At 44.2% G+C, this 17,038-nt stretch overlaps 1 protein-coding gene across 5 annotated transcripts in view; it reads left to right on the plus strand.

Moving 5' to 3' along the window:
* The first annotated feature begins 6,108 nt into the window (after positions 1–6,108).
* The window catches only part of si:zfos-588f8.1, a 118,068-nt gene continuing 107,138 nt past the window's right edge, over positions 6,109–17,038 (plus strand). For 4 of the 5 annotated variants that reach the window (XM_059991355.1, XM_059991357.1, XM_059991358.1 and 1 more), the window contains exon 1: positions 6,221–6,437. The gene's annotated coding sequence lies outside the window, so the exon portion shown is untranslated. The other variant, XM_059991356.1, reaches the window with a different exon arrangement.

Below are 17,038 nucleotides of genomic sequence, written 5' to 3' on the forward strand. Positions count from 1 at the left end.
GCAAGGGGCCCATTGGAGATATTTGTATCATTTGCTGTGTTGGCGCGTGGCCAAGTGGTTAAGCATTCGTCTCGTTATCTGAAGGTTGCTAATTTGAGCTTTGGCTGAGGCAGTGTGTTGTGTCCTTGAGCAAAGCACTTAACCACACTTTGCTCTGCGACGACACCGGTGCCAAGCTGTATGGGTCCTAATGCCCTTCCCTTGGACAACATTGGTGGCGTGGACAGGGGAGACTTGCAGCTTGGGCAACTACCGGTCTTCCATAAAAAAAACCTTGCCCAGGCTTGCGTCCTGGAAACTTTCCAAGGTACAAATCCACGGTCTATTGAGACTAACGGAGGCCTACACTACATCATTTGCCATGGGTAAGATACTGGAAGTCTGGAGGATGGACGACATCATGCCTTCATGTCAGAAGGGCTGCAAGGAACCAGAGGCCAATGAGCCCACCAGTGGAGGTGGGGAAGTTATTGGAGGACAGGATCTAACTGCTCTTGGAAAGTTTTAGGTAAATTTATTATTAAAGCACATACACTCAGTGGCCACTGTAATAGTGGGACCCGGTGTGGTCTTCTGCTGCTGTGGCCCATCCATTTCATGGCTCAAAGTGCAGTGTATTCATAGCAGCTCTTCTGCACGCAGCTGTTATAATGCTTGGTTATTTGTGTTGCTCTTGCCTTCCCGACAACCTGAACCAATCTGATCACTCTCCTCTGACCTCTCTCATTACCCCACAGAACTGCTGGTCACTGGATAATCTTTGTTTTTTTGTATAATTCTCTTAAAAACTCTAGAGATCGGTGTGTGTGAAAACCCCAGGAGATACGTAGTTTTCAGACACTCGAACCACCCCATCTGGAACCATCCTGGAATCATTCCATGGTCAAAGTCAATTCGATGACAGTTGTTCCCCATTCCGATGTTTGATCTGTTGATCATGTCTGCGTGCTTTTATGCATTGTGGTTCTTTCGCATGATTAGCTGATTAGATATATGCATTAATGAGCAGGTGTACTGGTGGGACTAAGAAAGTGGCCATCAAGTGTCAGCATATACTACCTGAGATTCATTTTCTTGCAAGCATTTCATGATAAAGAACTACAATAAAATCAATGAAAAGCTACACATAAAGACTAACAAACAACCAATGTGAAAAAGACAAACTGTGAAAATATGAATAATAACAACAATAAGCAGAAATTTTTCATGTGGTTATATCGACTATGTGGTGAAAAACGCACAACAGTGCCTCTTTCACCTCAGACAGTTGAAGAAGTTTGTTATGGGCCCCCACCCCAAATTCTAAGAAATTTCTACAGGGGCACAATTGAGAGCATCCTGACTGGCTGGTATGGGAACTGTACTTCCCTCAATTGTAGGACTCTGTAGAGAGTGCATCTGTAGATGTGAACTTCCCACTATTCAGGACATTTACAAAGACAGGTGTGTAAAAAGGGCCCGAAGGATCACTGGGTCCCAAATCACCCCAACCACAAACTGTTCCAGCTACTACCGTCCGGGAAATGGTACCACAGCGTGAAGGGCAGGACCAACAGGTTCCGGGACAACTCCTTCCACCAGGCCATCAGACTGATTAATTCATGCTGATACAACTGTATTTCTATGTTATATTGACTATTCTGTTATAAATTACTATAACTACACATTGCACATTTGAACAGAAATGTAAGATAAAGATTTTTACTCATGTACTTTAAGAATGTAAGTAATAAAGTCAATTAAATTAAAGAAACATTTGATTCTGTTAATAGAAATTTATATATATACTACAAACTATACCCAATACTTGTTAAATTCCTATAATCTCTGATGAAGCAATGGAGTACTATAATCACCCTTTCTATTAACAGCCAAAAAATGAATAACCACCATTTCAAAATAAACTTTCCAGGGAGACTCTCTAAGCTCACTATGGTTTTGTCCAACTTTAAACCCACTCTTTGATTTACTAAATCAGATGAAAATAGGGTATTAAATCAGAGACAACCAAATGAGTTATATCTTGACACACCTTCTAGACTTCATCAGTAAAGCTAAAGCAATTAATTCAAATAGCAGAACTATTTTCTAAAGATAGTGGATAGGATAGGTGCAGAATATTAAACATATAGAAATGTGCAATAGAGCTAGAAGAACATAACACAGAGCAGCAGGATACATTAGGACCAATGGATGAATATGAAACATTTACATATCTGGAATATCAACAGGCAAAGAAATAGATCAGAGTGTGAAAGAGTGAAAACTTACAACAGAATTTACTTCAAGACTTAAGAAAATCTGCCAATCAGAGCTCAAATGCTCAAAGACATTTTTTCTATATCCATATTAATGTATTCTTTTGGCATAAAGTATCAGTCTGAAACCAACCTGGAAAATTTACAAAGAAAATGAAGAACTGAAATGACAAATTTTGGGAAAACTCTTAAATGCACTTCGATTAACTCCACCTGGAACAGAAGGAGGAAGAGGAATAGGAGACATGAAAAAAATGACACAATAGTCAGATAAAATGTCTAGGGACTTATTTTCATCAACGGAAACAGGATTCGGCAGTCCAGACGAGCATATATAATTCTGATAAGAAGTACACACCACTAAACCACTAAATAAAAGCACAACACAGAAAAATGAAGACATTATCACCATAGGAGAAAAAATTAACCAATGAAAGAGCACGATCCTCCACAGAAGACATCCCATGGTCTGAGCAGGCTGGATGTTGGCAAGGAAGCATCGAACGCCCAGCTCAGAGATGGAGACCTCTTCCCAGAAACAGAAGGGTTCCTTTGGCAATATAGGACCAGGTGGTCAACATACAAAAAAATCAAAAATGCATAATAGATCAATAAATTCAAGATGATAAATGCAGAAAATGCCAAGAGAAACCGGAAATGATCCAACACATTCCAGGATCCTGCAGCAGCTTAACTCAATCTGATCACTTACACAGGCACAAATCATTCACCAAAACCTTGCATTAAAATACAAACTCATAAACAACACCATACGTTTCTGTAAATACAAGTTTGATCCAGTTTAGAGTCAGAGTCCTACAAATTATATTCCAACCAATCCATTACGACTAGTAGAACAATCCATAATAATTATCTGGATATAATATTACAGGATAAACAAGCAAGACCAGTTTACTTAATAGATATAACTATTCCAGACACACATAGCAGAAATATGCTGAATTAGAAGAGGAAATTGGAAGACTATGGAACATGAACATTGTCCCAATAGTAATGTCTACAACTGGTATCATCTCAAAGTCACTACACAATAGCATTAAACAATTAGGCCTACACAGAAATATGTACAAATGTTTGTATATAAATCTTCAGAAAGCCACAATACTAAACACCACCAGAGTAGCCCAAAACAATTGAGAAATGAGTGTGCTTGTCTATGCCCGTAACTCAGCTGGAGCGGAGAAAACAATTAAAATAACAATAATAAATAAATAAGAGAAACAAATGATATTGAGAAGATGAGTTGTAGAGTGCCTGAAGGTGAGTCCACTGAGCAAAGACAAATGTTGCAAATGGTAACAAATAAGAAACAAACAAACAAATAATATTGTGAACATGAGTTCTGGAGTCTTTGAAAGTGAGTTCATTGGTTGTGAAATTATTTCAGTGTTGAGGTGAGTGTAACTAATATCTCATTCAGGGTCAGGATGGTTGAAGGCTAATAGCTGTTCCTGAACCTGGTGCTGTAGTACCTAAGGTTCCTGTGCCTCCTAGGACTGTGAAGAGAGCATGGTCCGGATTAGCTGGCGCCCATGATGATGGCTGTTGCTTTCTTGTGGCAGTGCATCTTGTAAATGTGCTTCATGGCATGGCAGGTTTTTCCTGTGGTGGACTGGGTTTTTGTGGGCATTTTCTGTTCTTGGGCATTGGTGTTTTCATGCCAGGCCAAAAATAAACCAGAGGTTTAAATCTCTCCACTGTGCATCAGTATAAGTTTGTCAAAGTTTTATGCAAATTCAAAGTACACTTAATATCAAAGGACTATAAATTATACAACCTTGAGATTTGTTTGCTTACAGGCAGCCACAAAGCAAGAAACCTGAAAGAACCCAATTAAAAGTAAAGCCCAACCCCCCAAGGCACACAGAGAAAGATAGAGAAAAGAAACAAATCAGAATCCGAATCAGGTTTATTATCACCAACATGTGACATGAAATTTGTTAACTTAGCAGCAGCAGTTCAATACAATACATAATCTAACAGAGAGAGAAAAAAATAAAACATAATAATAAATAAACAAGTAAATCAATTACATATATTGAATAGATTTTTTTTAATGTGCAAAAACAGAAATACTGTATATTAAAAAAAGTGAGGTAGTGTCCAAAGATTCAATGTCCATTTAGGGATCGGATGGCAGAGGGGAAGAAGCTGTTCCTGAATCGCTGAGTGTGTGTCTTCAGGCTTCTGTACCTCCTACCTGATGGTAACAGTGAGAAAAGGGCATGCCCTGGGTGCTGGGGGTCCTTAATAATGGACGCTGCCTTTCTGAGACACTGCTCGCTGAAGATGTCCTGGGTACTTTGTAGGCTAGTGCCCAAGATGGAGCTGACTAGATTTACAACCTTCTGCAGCTTCTTTCAGTCCTGTGCTGTAGCCCCTCCATACCAGACAGTGATGCAGCCTGTCAGAATGCTCTCCACGGTACATCTATAGAAGTTTTTGAGTGTATTTGTTGACATGCCAAATCTCTTCAAACTCCCAATGAAGTTTAGTTGTTGTCTTGCCTTCTTTATAACTACATCGACCTGGTTAGATCCTCAGAGATCTTGACACCCAGGAACTTGAAGCTGCTCACTCTCTCCACTTCTGATCCCTCTATGAGGATTGGAATGCGCTTGTTCCTCTCATCCTTCTTGAAGTCAAAACAACAGAAGGATCAACAACAGTATTCCCAACCAAACTGAGTCCTTACATCCAAATCCCCGGAGCAGCCTGCTATAGGCCTAAAACCTCGGGATGCAGTTCATCACACCAGTGGGGGCAAGTTGCAGACATGATGCACAGCAGCTGGGAGTGGGGCATTCTCACAGGCTTGGCACGGCAGAGAGAGGAGACCCCTGAATCTGCGCAGACTTCTAACAATGTAGAGGCTCTGCCCTGCCTTCTTTGTGATGGCACTTCATGTGCTGGTCCCAGAACAGATCGTCTGATATGATAACACCAAGGAATTTAAAGCTGAGCCCAAGGGCCTGTTTCACAGCTGTATAACTCTATGAGTCTATCTAACAAATACTTACAACTGCATCACTTTGGAATGAAATCCACCCCCTCCCACCCCAAAATGACACCAATGATCACGCTGCATGACTTGTGGGGAGAGTACCTGCTGTCAGAGGAATAGTACTGATAAAGGAGGACCGCAGGTCTGGAGGGAGAGCCACACTGTCGTCGCTGCAGCTCTGAGGGAGCGCTGGGCAGCCGGAAGCAATTTGCCGAGGGAGCGCCGCACTGTCGCCGGGGTCGGGTTGCTATGTGAGGGGGCGAGGTACAATATTCCAGGTACCGTGTTCCAACGGATCCGTTGAAAGTAATAACGTACCCGCCCCTCACAGACATTTGCAAAATATCCCACAACGTTCATTTTGGGGGGTTGTTCTGGGCCCCCTGCAACAATCCTTGTACTAGCTACTGTCAGTGGGAATCAAGATTTACAGGGACCGATGGGCATTCGGACCGGGCCCAAGGGGCAGATACATCTCCTCCTCGTGTCTTTATGCTGTGAGTATTATTCCCCAATTTGCAGACTTCCCTTTCTACACTTAAGACTAAAAATCCTGTGGCAGCAAAAGAAATCAATTCTTCCTCTATAAAACTTGGAGCACTGTCATCTCGCGTAACTAAAGTCTAAAGCGTTCCCCAGATGCAAAGTGCCTCCTCACAAGGTCGAGTGACCCGTCCCACCGCAGACTCGGTTGCTTGTTTGAGGAAGAGGGAAAAGGTCCCGTTATCGCAGAGAGATCGGCGATGCCTCTGAACTTCGGGGAGACAGGATGAAGATTCAGCCTGCGCCCATCAGAAGGCGCCACTGGTTCGAGTCTGGAGCTGGCTGGCCATCGGAAACCGGCAGCGAGAGAAAGAAAGAAGCCGAGCCAAGACAGGAAAACGGGTCAGCCTTTAGTAGTTTAGTTGCTGCAGCCGGAAGCTGCGGGTGAGTGAGGCTGAGTGGTGCTTGAACTGGACGGGGAGGTGCCGGGAGGGGTCGGGCTGATTGTCTTCACACGGTAGCAGCGATCTGGGGTGGAACTGGCGCCCGGGCCGCGGGATGTCTGAAATTCAAACGGGCTGAGACGGGCCGAGCGGCTTTCGCAAGGCGGGCTGGAGAGGAGCGCCTGGACCCGGAGTCTAGCGCCGGGCTGAAGGAACATCAGTGGGCCGGTGAGGAATTCCGCTTTGGCTACAATGTTGCACTTTTGTTGCGAGTTTTTAGCCGGTTTCCGGCAACAGTCACAATGTATCCGTGTTCGAGTTCCAGCTTTTTGAACGCCCGGGGACTCCGCGGGGTCTTAGAGCCTGTCGGTGACTGACGCTCAAAGACTCTTAAGGAGCCATTTATCAGCTCCCTGCATTAATCAAGAGTCCGGGCCGCTTCCGACCACATAGGGCGTTGCAAATGTGAAAATGATTTCAAATGTGTCTTTTTTCAGAAGAGAGCTCGGCTACAGGGCTACCAACAAATGAGCGGTGCCCAGCGATTCTCAAAACCGAATAAGTTTTTTTTACTTTTCACCCCGTGTGGGGAAAATTTATGTCTGTAGTGAGGAAGCAGAATGTTCATTTTTATGCCCATCTGTTAGAGCATTACACTCCCTGTGAAAGGGATGAAACCGACTAAAAATCCAACCTAAGTTTAAAACTATGTTTTTGATGACATTTGGAAGTTTCCTGTTTCTTTGAACGAAAGCGTCTAATGATGGCCCACCCTGCCCCCTCCCTTGGCCTCCTGTCCCCTGCCTTTCCCCTTTCACACTTGACTCTTTCCCCCTCCGCACTCCTTCCTTATCCTTTTCTCACCACCCTCCACTCCTCCCTCATTTGTGTCCCTTCCTTTCCCTTTGTCCACTCCTCCTTCCTTCCCTCCCCCTGGGCACCCCAATCCACTCCCTCTATGTGCCCTATTAACCCCCCCATCCACCACTCTCTCACCCACCAACCCCTTGCTCCCCTCGCCCCCTCACCCTCCCTTCTCCCCCTCCCCTACAAATTACCCACATTTTTCCATTGCTCTATCCATAATGTAACCAATTTCCAAATTCTATTAGTGTTTCTTCCCTCAATAGTTCGGCCCCGGGGGTGCCCGAGTGGGGTTAAAAACATAGCATAGGAAAAGGCTCTTTGGCCCCATGACATGTATGTGAACACGATGCCTGTACATGATCCATATCCCTTTATGCCCTGCATATTCATATATCTAACAAACTCCTAAATTACTACTCTTGTATCTGTTTCTGCCACAACCGCTTCAGTCCATTCTGGGCACCTACCAATCTCTGTGTTTAAAAAAAACTTTATCTGGTACATCCCCTTTAAACTTTCCACTTCTCATCATAAATGCATGTTCCCTGGTGTATGACATTTCTACCCTGACTGTCTATCCTAATTATACTGCTCATAATTTTACAAACCCTCAGCCTCTGATACTCCCAAGTTTGTCCTTATAACTCATACCCTCCAATCGAGGCAGGACCCCTGCCATATTCTTGTTGTAATGGGGTGATCAGAACTGACTAAATGTGGCTAGATCAAAGTTTCATATAACTGTAACATGACTTTCTCATCTTTGTATTCAGTCCCCTGATCAATGAGGGCCTGCACATCAAATGCCTTCTAAATGACTCTAATTATTTGCCTGGCCACCTTGAGTGAGCTCTGGGCTTGGACCCTGCTGTATACACTTACTTAGAGATATTGCGTGCGACGGGCCTTTCCGGCTCAGTAGAGTGAGTCTCCAACTCACAAGTTAGCTCTAGTCTAATCACTGAGCAATTTCCAGTGACTGATTCACCTACTGACAGCTACGTCTTTGGACTGTGGGAGGAAACCAGAGCCCATGGGGAGAGCGTGCAGACTCCTTATTGATGGTGCTGGAAATGAACTCTGAACTCTGACACCCTGAGATGTAATAGCATTGCTCTCCCTGCTGTCACCCCACTACGTCAATTCTGTTAAGACTCCTGCTGTTAACTGTATCCTTTCTATTCCCCCTCCCAAAGTACAGCACATCACTTACTTTTGCCGTTTCTCCACCCGTATCAGTAATTGATTCATATTCTGACGTATCCTTTGACAGCCCTCTACACAACTCCGCCAATCTTCATGTCATCTGCAAACTTAGTAACCCTAGCCCGACTCCACTGACATCCTAGTCATTTTGGTATATCACAAAACAACAAAGGCCACTGCACTGATCCCTGTGGAACACGACTGGTCCAGACCTCCAGCCAAAATAACTTCTTGCCACTACAGCCCATTGTCTTCTCTGAGGGAACCAAGCTACCACACAACCTTGGATCCGATGCATTTAATCTTCTGGATCAGCCTACCATGAGGAACCTTGTCAAATGCCTTCCCAAACATCCACAGCCCCCACCTCATCATTCACCCTTGATGCCTCCTCAAGGAAACTCAATGGGCCATTAGTAATGTGTTTCTTGCAGAGCACTGTAGCTGGATTTGCATAATGTCTCTCATCTTGTCGTTTGGTTCTCCAGAGTAGGCCTGAGACTAGGTTTCCTTATCTCTCAGTTAGCATTCAGGTAAAATCATAAAGATAAAATGGCCAATTCAAGAAGTGAGTGGTAGGTATGTTTTTGTGGTATGTTGACCCAGAGCCTGGGAGAAGTCCCCACTCTTCACAAGGCTTGGGTTATTGTGAAATGTGTACATAAGCTTGATCTAACATCACGGCAGAATAGAATCTCAAGCTGTACACCACTCCCTAGTTTCTGCCTTTGCTAAGTGGATGTTGAATCTGTTACAATAGCAAAGTAAGGAATGTGCTGAAGTCTGCCATATCACTTTTTTTAAGCAAGACACACAAAATGCTGGAGGAGCTCAGCAAGTCGGGCATCATTTATGGAGGGAATGAACAGCTGACATTTCAGACCTAAACTCTTCATAAGGACTGCAAAGGGAGGGGACAAAAACACATTTTTTTTAAAGCTTGGCTTAGCTATTTTCTGTTGTCTCTTTGTTCTTCAGCAAAGCTGGATTGATGTGTTTAACAGTTACTGAAATTCATGACTAATTGCTTTCTAGTTTCATGTTGTGTGGGAAGAACAAAACTGAAAATGTTACTTCACCTGAAACATTACCTCTGTTGTTCTCTCTGCAGACACTGACTGGCTAGCTGAGTATTTCTGGCTCTTGCTGGTTTTATTTCAGTGTTTATCTAACCATTATTTTAATATGTTGTTTTCTTTGCCCTGAGAAGACATTTGATAAGGTGCCTCACATGAGGCTGCTTAACAAGATAAAATCTTATGGTGTTATACAGAAAATATACTGGCATGGGCTGACAGACAGGAGGCAGTAAGTGGGAATAAAGGGGGCCTTTTCTGGTTGGCTGCCCGTGACTAGTAGTGTTCCTCAGCGGGTCAGTATTGGGACCGCTGCTGTTCACATTGTTCGTCAATTTGTGGAATTGATGGCTTTGTGGCAAAGTTTGCAGACGATATGAAGATAGGTGGAGGGGTAGGTAGTGCTGAGGAAGCAATGCGATTGCAGCACGATTTAGACCAGTTGGAAGAATGGGCAAAGAAGTGACAAATGGAATACAGTGTTGGGAAATGTATGATAATGCATTTTGGTGAAAGGAACAATAGTGCAGACTGTTATCTAGACAGGGAGAAAATTCAAACATCAGAGGTGCAGAGGGACTTGGGAATCTTCGTGCAAGACACCCAGAAGGTTAATTTACAGGTTGAGTCTATGTAAAGAAGACAAATGCAATGTTGGCATTAATTTCATGGGGAATAAAATATAAAAGCAAGGAGATAATGCTGAGGCTTTTTAAGACACTAGTCAGGCCACACTTGGAGTATTGTCAACAGTTTTGGGCCTCTTGTCTCAGAAAGGATGTGTTGTCATTGGAGAGGGGCCAGAAGAGGTTCACCATTCCAGGAATGAAGGGGTTAACATGTGAGGAATGTTTGGCAGCTTTGGGCCCGTACTCACTGGAATTTAGAAGAATATGGGTGGGGGGGGGCCGGGATCTCATTGAAAACTACCAAATATTAAAAGGATTAGATAAGACGGATGTGGAGAAGATGTTTCCTCTGGTGGAGGTATCTAGAACTAGAGGGCACAGCCTCAAAACCTTTTAGGCAGAAGTAAGGAGGACTTTTTTTTTTTAGCCAAAGAATGCTGAGTCTGTAGAATGCTTGCCACAGACAGCAGTGGAGGCCAAGTCTGTGGGTGTATTTAAAGTGGAAGTTGATAGATTCCTGATTGGCCGGGGCATCAAGGGGTGCAGTGAGAGGGAAAGTGAATGGGATCTGGGATCAGCCATGATGAAATGGTGGAGTGGATGAATGCTCCTATGTTTTATGGTCTTACGGTATATGTAAACTGTGTGTTGACATATTACTGTAATAGCTCAACAAATTAATGCTTAGATGTATTTCAGTTCTTTAATCATTTGGTCCTTCTCTATCTTGGTGACTTTCTGCAGATTTGGAGTGTTCTGTCTCTCTGCCCCTCGAGCAGGTGGCCAGCATGAACACCATGGTCGAGGGCCTGTTCTCCATGCTCTGTAGCTCTATGATGCCATGTCCTCATGCAGTATCTGTGGAAAAATGTGAAGTTATTCACCTTGGTAGGAAGAATAGGAGCAGAAGCTTTCGGTAAATGCTGAAAACTAGTAAGTGATGTTGAGAAGAAGACTCGTGCAGCTTCACTGAATTAGCACAGAGCAAGCAATTGAGGAGACCGGTGGTCATTTTGTTTTGAGTAAGTTGGGTATATTGAAGATTTAGATTTATAGACACAACATGGTAACTAGGTTCTCTTGCCCAATGAGTCCACACTGCTCAAATGTACCCATGTGACCAGTTAACCTACTAAACCGTACGTCTTTGGACTGTGGGAGGAAACTGGAGCACCAGGTGGAAACCCACGCGATTGTAGGGAGAACGTACAAACTTCTTGCAGACAGCAGTGGAATTGAACTTGGGTCACTAGTGTTGTAATAATGTTACGTTAACCTCTAAGCTTTTGTGTTGCCCCTGTTATTGGGAGATAATTGGTGCAAAAAGGAATCTCAGGATTATAGCAGATATATTTCAGGTGGAGGATGAAATGAGGTTCTGTTAAATGGTGGAGAAGGCTCATTGAGTCTCTTCCTATTCTAGTATTTTTGTATGGAGCTGGGATTCCAAAGAAGTGAAGAGAATGCCTTGGACATGTAGTGGGAATTCGGAGGGAGAAGTGAGAAAAGTGTTCTAATATCAAAGAATAGGATATCATGTAATTGGATGCTGTTGATGAGGAGACGTTGCTTATCAGATTTTGTGCTTTTGAAGAACTTGTGTGTTTGCCTTGAGTACGCAGGACATTGAGAGATGGGGGCGGAGGGTCAAACAGAGAAGGACAAACGATGGAGCTGGTGGCCCCTTGCAGATGAGACATTCACTTCTCTGTTTGAGTGATCTTGTCATTATTGAGAGTTAGAATTTGCAGAACTGTGACCGTTAAAGTGCACGTAGTTCCTTGGAGGATTCAGCCGTTCACCAGCCGTTGGAAAACAAAGTGCCAAGGCTGAAATCAGAAACTTTTGGCCAATTTGGGTTAAAGTAGCCAAAATAGGCCAATCATCCGCGCAGCCTATTTTGCCTGTGGATATTTGCAGAAATAATCTCAATCTTTCCCCAAAAACATTTATTTGTCTCCACTCTGCTTGCCAGTTGCACATTACTGATTACAATTCACTGTCTCCTCATTGGTTTGTTTAGGGCAGGGGTGTCAAACTCATTTTAGGTCACGGGCCGAATTGGGCAAAGTGCAGCTTCATGCGGGCTGGATCAGTCGGACGCGTGCGAACGCAGCTTTCATTGCCTCTGTTTTTTCAGCCTGTTCTCATGTGTCTCAGTCTCTGCTATAACTACAAAGTGTTTCACTTCACAAATTCCTTTTCTTATGAAGAAGACTGCTGAGCAAGCATTATTTTTATGATTGGTATTAACTTACAATCATGGGCTTCATTTCGCCGGGCCATTAATAATTAAAATAATAGATCTATCTAAAATGATCTCGCGGGCCGGATATGGCCCGCGGGCCTTGAGTTTGACACCTATGGCATCTCTGCCCACTGGTTAACGATCCTCCTGCCACAGCAAACCATTTCTCCTTACTTATTTTACCGAATTCTATTTCAACCCTTTGTTCTCCTTGTAATGTTCTTCAAGGATGTCACTCCACTTTCTCCAACTTCTCCGTATTGCTGATGAGTAATCGAGAGCTCTTTCCAGTAAAATCTCCTCTCTGAGTCTTTGACATTCCTTTTCTATAATGGAAAAGGATTCTGGCCAGGGGCCTTGCGGAGTATGTGCAAGTTCCAATTTCATTGCTGGTTGACTGAATGCAGTAATTTGAAGAGTACCACATTGAACTGTGCTTTAGTGACTAGATTAGAAGGCTGTAAATTAAACTCTCACTCCAGTGAATTGAACTTAACTAGGTTGGTATTAAACAATAGAGTTCTCCAATATTGAGGGGGCACTGCATTGTTGAAGGTGCTGTCTTTCTGATAAGAGATTAAACTAAGGCACCATCTGTCCTCACAGGTGGAAGTAAGAGGATCGATTGAAGAGTAGAGATGTTCCATCCTAGGTCAACGTTCAACCAGTACCATCAGGTCACTGCAGTCTTACAGGGTGTGGGTTAGATGCTGAAAATACTCTGTGTGCTGTAAAGTGTCCTGGGGTTGGGAAAGTCACTATAGGCTCTTTTTAAACCAAGCATTAATGCATAGAAGGAGGCCATTTACCCATCAAGACTATGCTCGCTCCCAGAAAAGCTGTGCCATCTGTCCTATTACCCTGTGAAGTTTTTCTCCTTGCTGCTTGACTGTCCCTTGATGAAACGCTTCACAAATTCTTCTTCCACTTCATCTTCAGCCAGAGCTCCAAATTGTAGCTGCCTTTATATTTTCTCAAAATATTTGTTTTTCCTTGTACAGCCCTTTTATGTTTTCTTTGGTAGATTTTAAATTGTCCCCTGATTCTTGAACCAGTCCTGAATGAGACACCAATCTAAACCAGGCCTTGCTTTGTTCCATTGAGAACAACCCACAAGAGGTTTCTCGTAGCTGAAACCTCGCATGATAACATTTCTATCACTCAGGCTGAACCTTTAGGTTAAGTAACTAGAATTATGCACTGTGCTCCGTATGAGACTAAGCACCATCTTATTAAAGTATTTCTTACTGGATTGAATAAGGATTCTTATACGAAAGTCTTTTGGAAAACTTCGGTGAATGTGGGCTCCTCCGTAAACCCGTTTCCTCAGCTCCCTGCTTTCCACTGCTGCCGTTCAGCAACAGTTACGGTATGACTTGTTAACACTAGGTGTGATCCAGTTCCTCTGAGCTGTTAAGGCGACGCCAAACTGTGCCGGGTGCCTGCAGTAAAACTTCTCGAGGTGTTTTCTTGTGGGAGGGAGCAACAGGATGAGGAAAGGCTATTTTCTGGGCAGGAGTGATGCAAAGGGGGAGGGGAGTGATGTTTCATTCCAGCAGCTGAATCTGGCGCTGGAAGGAGAGGAGAACATGTACGATTGTACTTTAGACTGACTATCTGAAAAATCAGCAGATTCTTAACGTGACACAGGATGAAAGAAAGAAAAGAACTGAAGGAGAACATTGTGATATTCTAGGTAAAGGGCTGAGTTAGACATTAAATGCTCTGGCCAGAACCTCTTGCTCTGACCCTCTAACTTAATGGGATGAACAATGATTTCTTCAGGTAATTTATTTTTCTTTCCCTCTTCTATTCCCCACTCTGACCTCTTACCTCTTTGCCTCACCTGCCCCTGGTGTCCCTCCTTCCTCCCTTTCTCCCATGGTCCACTCTCCTCTCCTTTTAGCTTCCTTCTTCTCCAGCTCTTTACCTTTCTCACCTATCACTCTCTTGCTAGTCCCCCTTCCCCTCCCCCCACCATTTTAGAAACATAGAGAACCTACAGCACAATACAGGCCCTTCGGCCCACAAAGCTGTGCTGAAGGTGTCCCTGTCTTAGAAATTGCTTGGCTTACCCGTAGCCCTCTAGTTTTCAAAGCTCCATGTACCCATTCAGGATCTCTTAAAAGACCCTATCGTATTCGCCTCCACCACTGTTGCCAGCAGCCCATTCCACACACTCACCACTCACTGCGTATAAAACTTGCCCCGACATCTCCCCTGTACCTACTCCCAAGCACCTTAAAACTGTGCTCCCTCGTGTTAGCCATGTCAGCCCTGGGGAAAAGCCTCTGACTCTCCGCACAATCAATGCCTCTCAGCATCTTGTACACCTCTGTCAGGTCACCGCTCATCCGGATGCTGGATGAACTTATATTCCGGCATTTTACCCCTTCCTCTCCAGTCCTGAAGAAGGGTCTCAGTTTATTCTTTTCCACAGATGCTGCCTGACCTGCCGAGTTCCTCCAGCATTTTGTGTACGTTGCTCTTATTTTCTATAGTTCGGTTAATTAAACATTGCACACTTTGCCTTTTTTTTTAGCCACTGCATTGACCTGTCCTCTACTTTTAAATATCTCAAGTAACACTTTGAGGTCCTTGCCTTCCTCCAGAACACCCAATCCTCCCATTTATGAACAATTCCCTTGCCTTGTTACATCCACTCAAATTCATTTCTTTACGCACCTGTTGCTACTTGTCAGCCTAAGTGACCGGACTCTCCGTATCAGCCTCCCTCGTTGTTGTTGACCCTCAGCTCATTTTGACACCATTTGCAATCACACTTTAGTCTTAATCGTTATCATGCACTACAGAAGCCGATTGATTCAGCCCTGCAGTAGCTGATAAAATCACTCGCCGTTCTTATCCTTTACCTTGCAGCCAGCCACTCAGCTAAAGTTGGACCCAATTTTGTCAGGGGACCTCGTCTCTCTGCTTGACAAGTCCCGGAACAGAACCAAGTGTGTCAAACTGAGAAACTTCTTATCCCCAGGTGGTTACAGATGTCAACTGCACCCTCAGTCTCTCATGCCTTCCAACCCCACAGCCCTCTGAGATTTTGGAACATCTACTCCATCTCGTTGCAAATCAGGTTCAAGTTTATTGTCATTCAACTGTTCACATGAACACTGCTAAACAAAAAGGTTCCTTGGGCACCAAGGTGCAAAAACACAAATCCACCTCATAAAATAACATGAATAGATTTTAAAAGTATTCTATAGATGAACAAGTTGACATAAAGTGCATATAGGGCATTTAGTTAAATATGCCACTGTACTGGCACTACCATGTGTGCCCCGGGTGGTTGCAAGGTGTTGAGAAGTCTAACAGTCCATGAGCAGAAAATGGTTTACCCAGCTGAGCAACCCTTGATACTGTGGTGCCTTCTACTTGATGAGGTTGTGGGACGGTTGGGAGGGGCCCTTGACAAACCAGTGAACTCAGCAGAGGCAGGGTTCCTGGTGTAATCTGTAGATGTAGATCTCTGAATTTAAGTGCTCCGCCGTTGATGGTCCAGTCTTCATCTACTGAGACCCCATAGCTCAGCAGTTCCCTCTACCGAAGATGTCTGCCGTGCCTTCATCTTCTTGGAAGCTGCCTCTTTGGCCAAGCTTTGGGTGTCAGAAGGTTTCCACTGAACTGCTCACGTCTGGGTGCTCGGCTTCAGCCACCCATCTGCTTTCTCCTCCTCGTTCAAAAGGCTCCATCCCCTGGCATTCTGATCACCTCCGGGAAATCTGACAATAAGCCTGAAAGAGCACAGAGAAAATTGGCAGGGATATTTGCCAGGACCTGGGGGCCTGAGTAATAGGGAACCGTCGAGTAAGAGGGGAATTCATTCCCTGAGTGCAGGAGAATGAGGGGGGGATTGTACAGAGCAGAATAGATTGGGTGAATGCCCGCAGGTTTTCTCCCCTCAGATTGTGCGAGACCAGAACTGGAAGTTATAGATATTCTGAAATATTCCAGAGGTATCTGAAGGGAAACTTTTTCACTCAGGGAGTGTGTGTGTGAAGAATGAATGTGGTAGGTGGGGGTTCAGATGGACAGTTTTGGATATTTATATGGATGAGAGCAATTTGGTTGGACAGGTAGGTGGAACTAAGCAGAAGTTTGGGTCGGCTTAACTGGATGTGTAAATGTTCCTGTTACTGTAGTGTTATGTGACTCTTTTTGACCATTCTAACGGTCCCCTGGCTGTACTTGAAGCAAATTCCATTAACTTGAACTGCCGCAGTTTCCAAACTAAAGAGCCTTGTTCACCCAACAACACACACAAAATGCTGGTGGAACACAGCAGGCCGGGCAGCATCCATAGGGAGAAGCGCTGTCGACGTTTCGGGCCGAGACCCTTCATCTAGTCCTGACGAAGGGTCTCGGCCCGAAACGTCGACAGCGCCTCTCCCTATAGATGCTGCCTGGCCTGCTGTGTTCCACCAGCATTTTGTGTGTGTTGTTTGAATTTCCAGCATCTGCAGATTTCTCCGTGCTTGAGCCTTGTTCACCCGTTGGCCTGGACTGGATCTCAGTTCTGCAACACTTTGCTGTTAAAATTCCCATTCTTATCTTCAGTCCTCTCCACGATCTCATCCCTTTCCTTGTAATCTCCTGATCCCTGCTATCTTCTACTCCTAGGTTTGATTCTGCCCTTTTTTATTATAATTAAATTTAATATTTATTATTATTATTGCTTGACTCTGGCAGCTTTGCATTCCACCGGTTGGGCATCAGCACACCCCAGTCTGCCAGATCCTTCACTCTGCAGAGTCTGCTTTGCGGAGTTGGGTTCCCCTACTAATCTCT

Source organism: Hypanus sabinus, chromosome 16 (genome assembly GCF_030144855.1).
Source record: "Hypanus sabinus isolate sHypSab1 chromosome 16, sHypSab1.hap1, whole genome shotgun sequence".
Taxonomy (NCBI): Eukaryota; Metazoa; Chordata; class Chondrichthyes; order Myliobatiformes; family Dasyatidae; genus Hypanus; species Hypanus sabinus.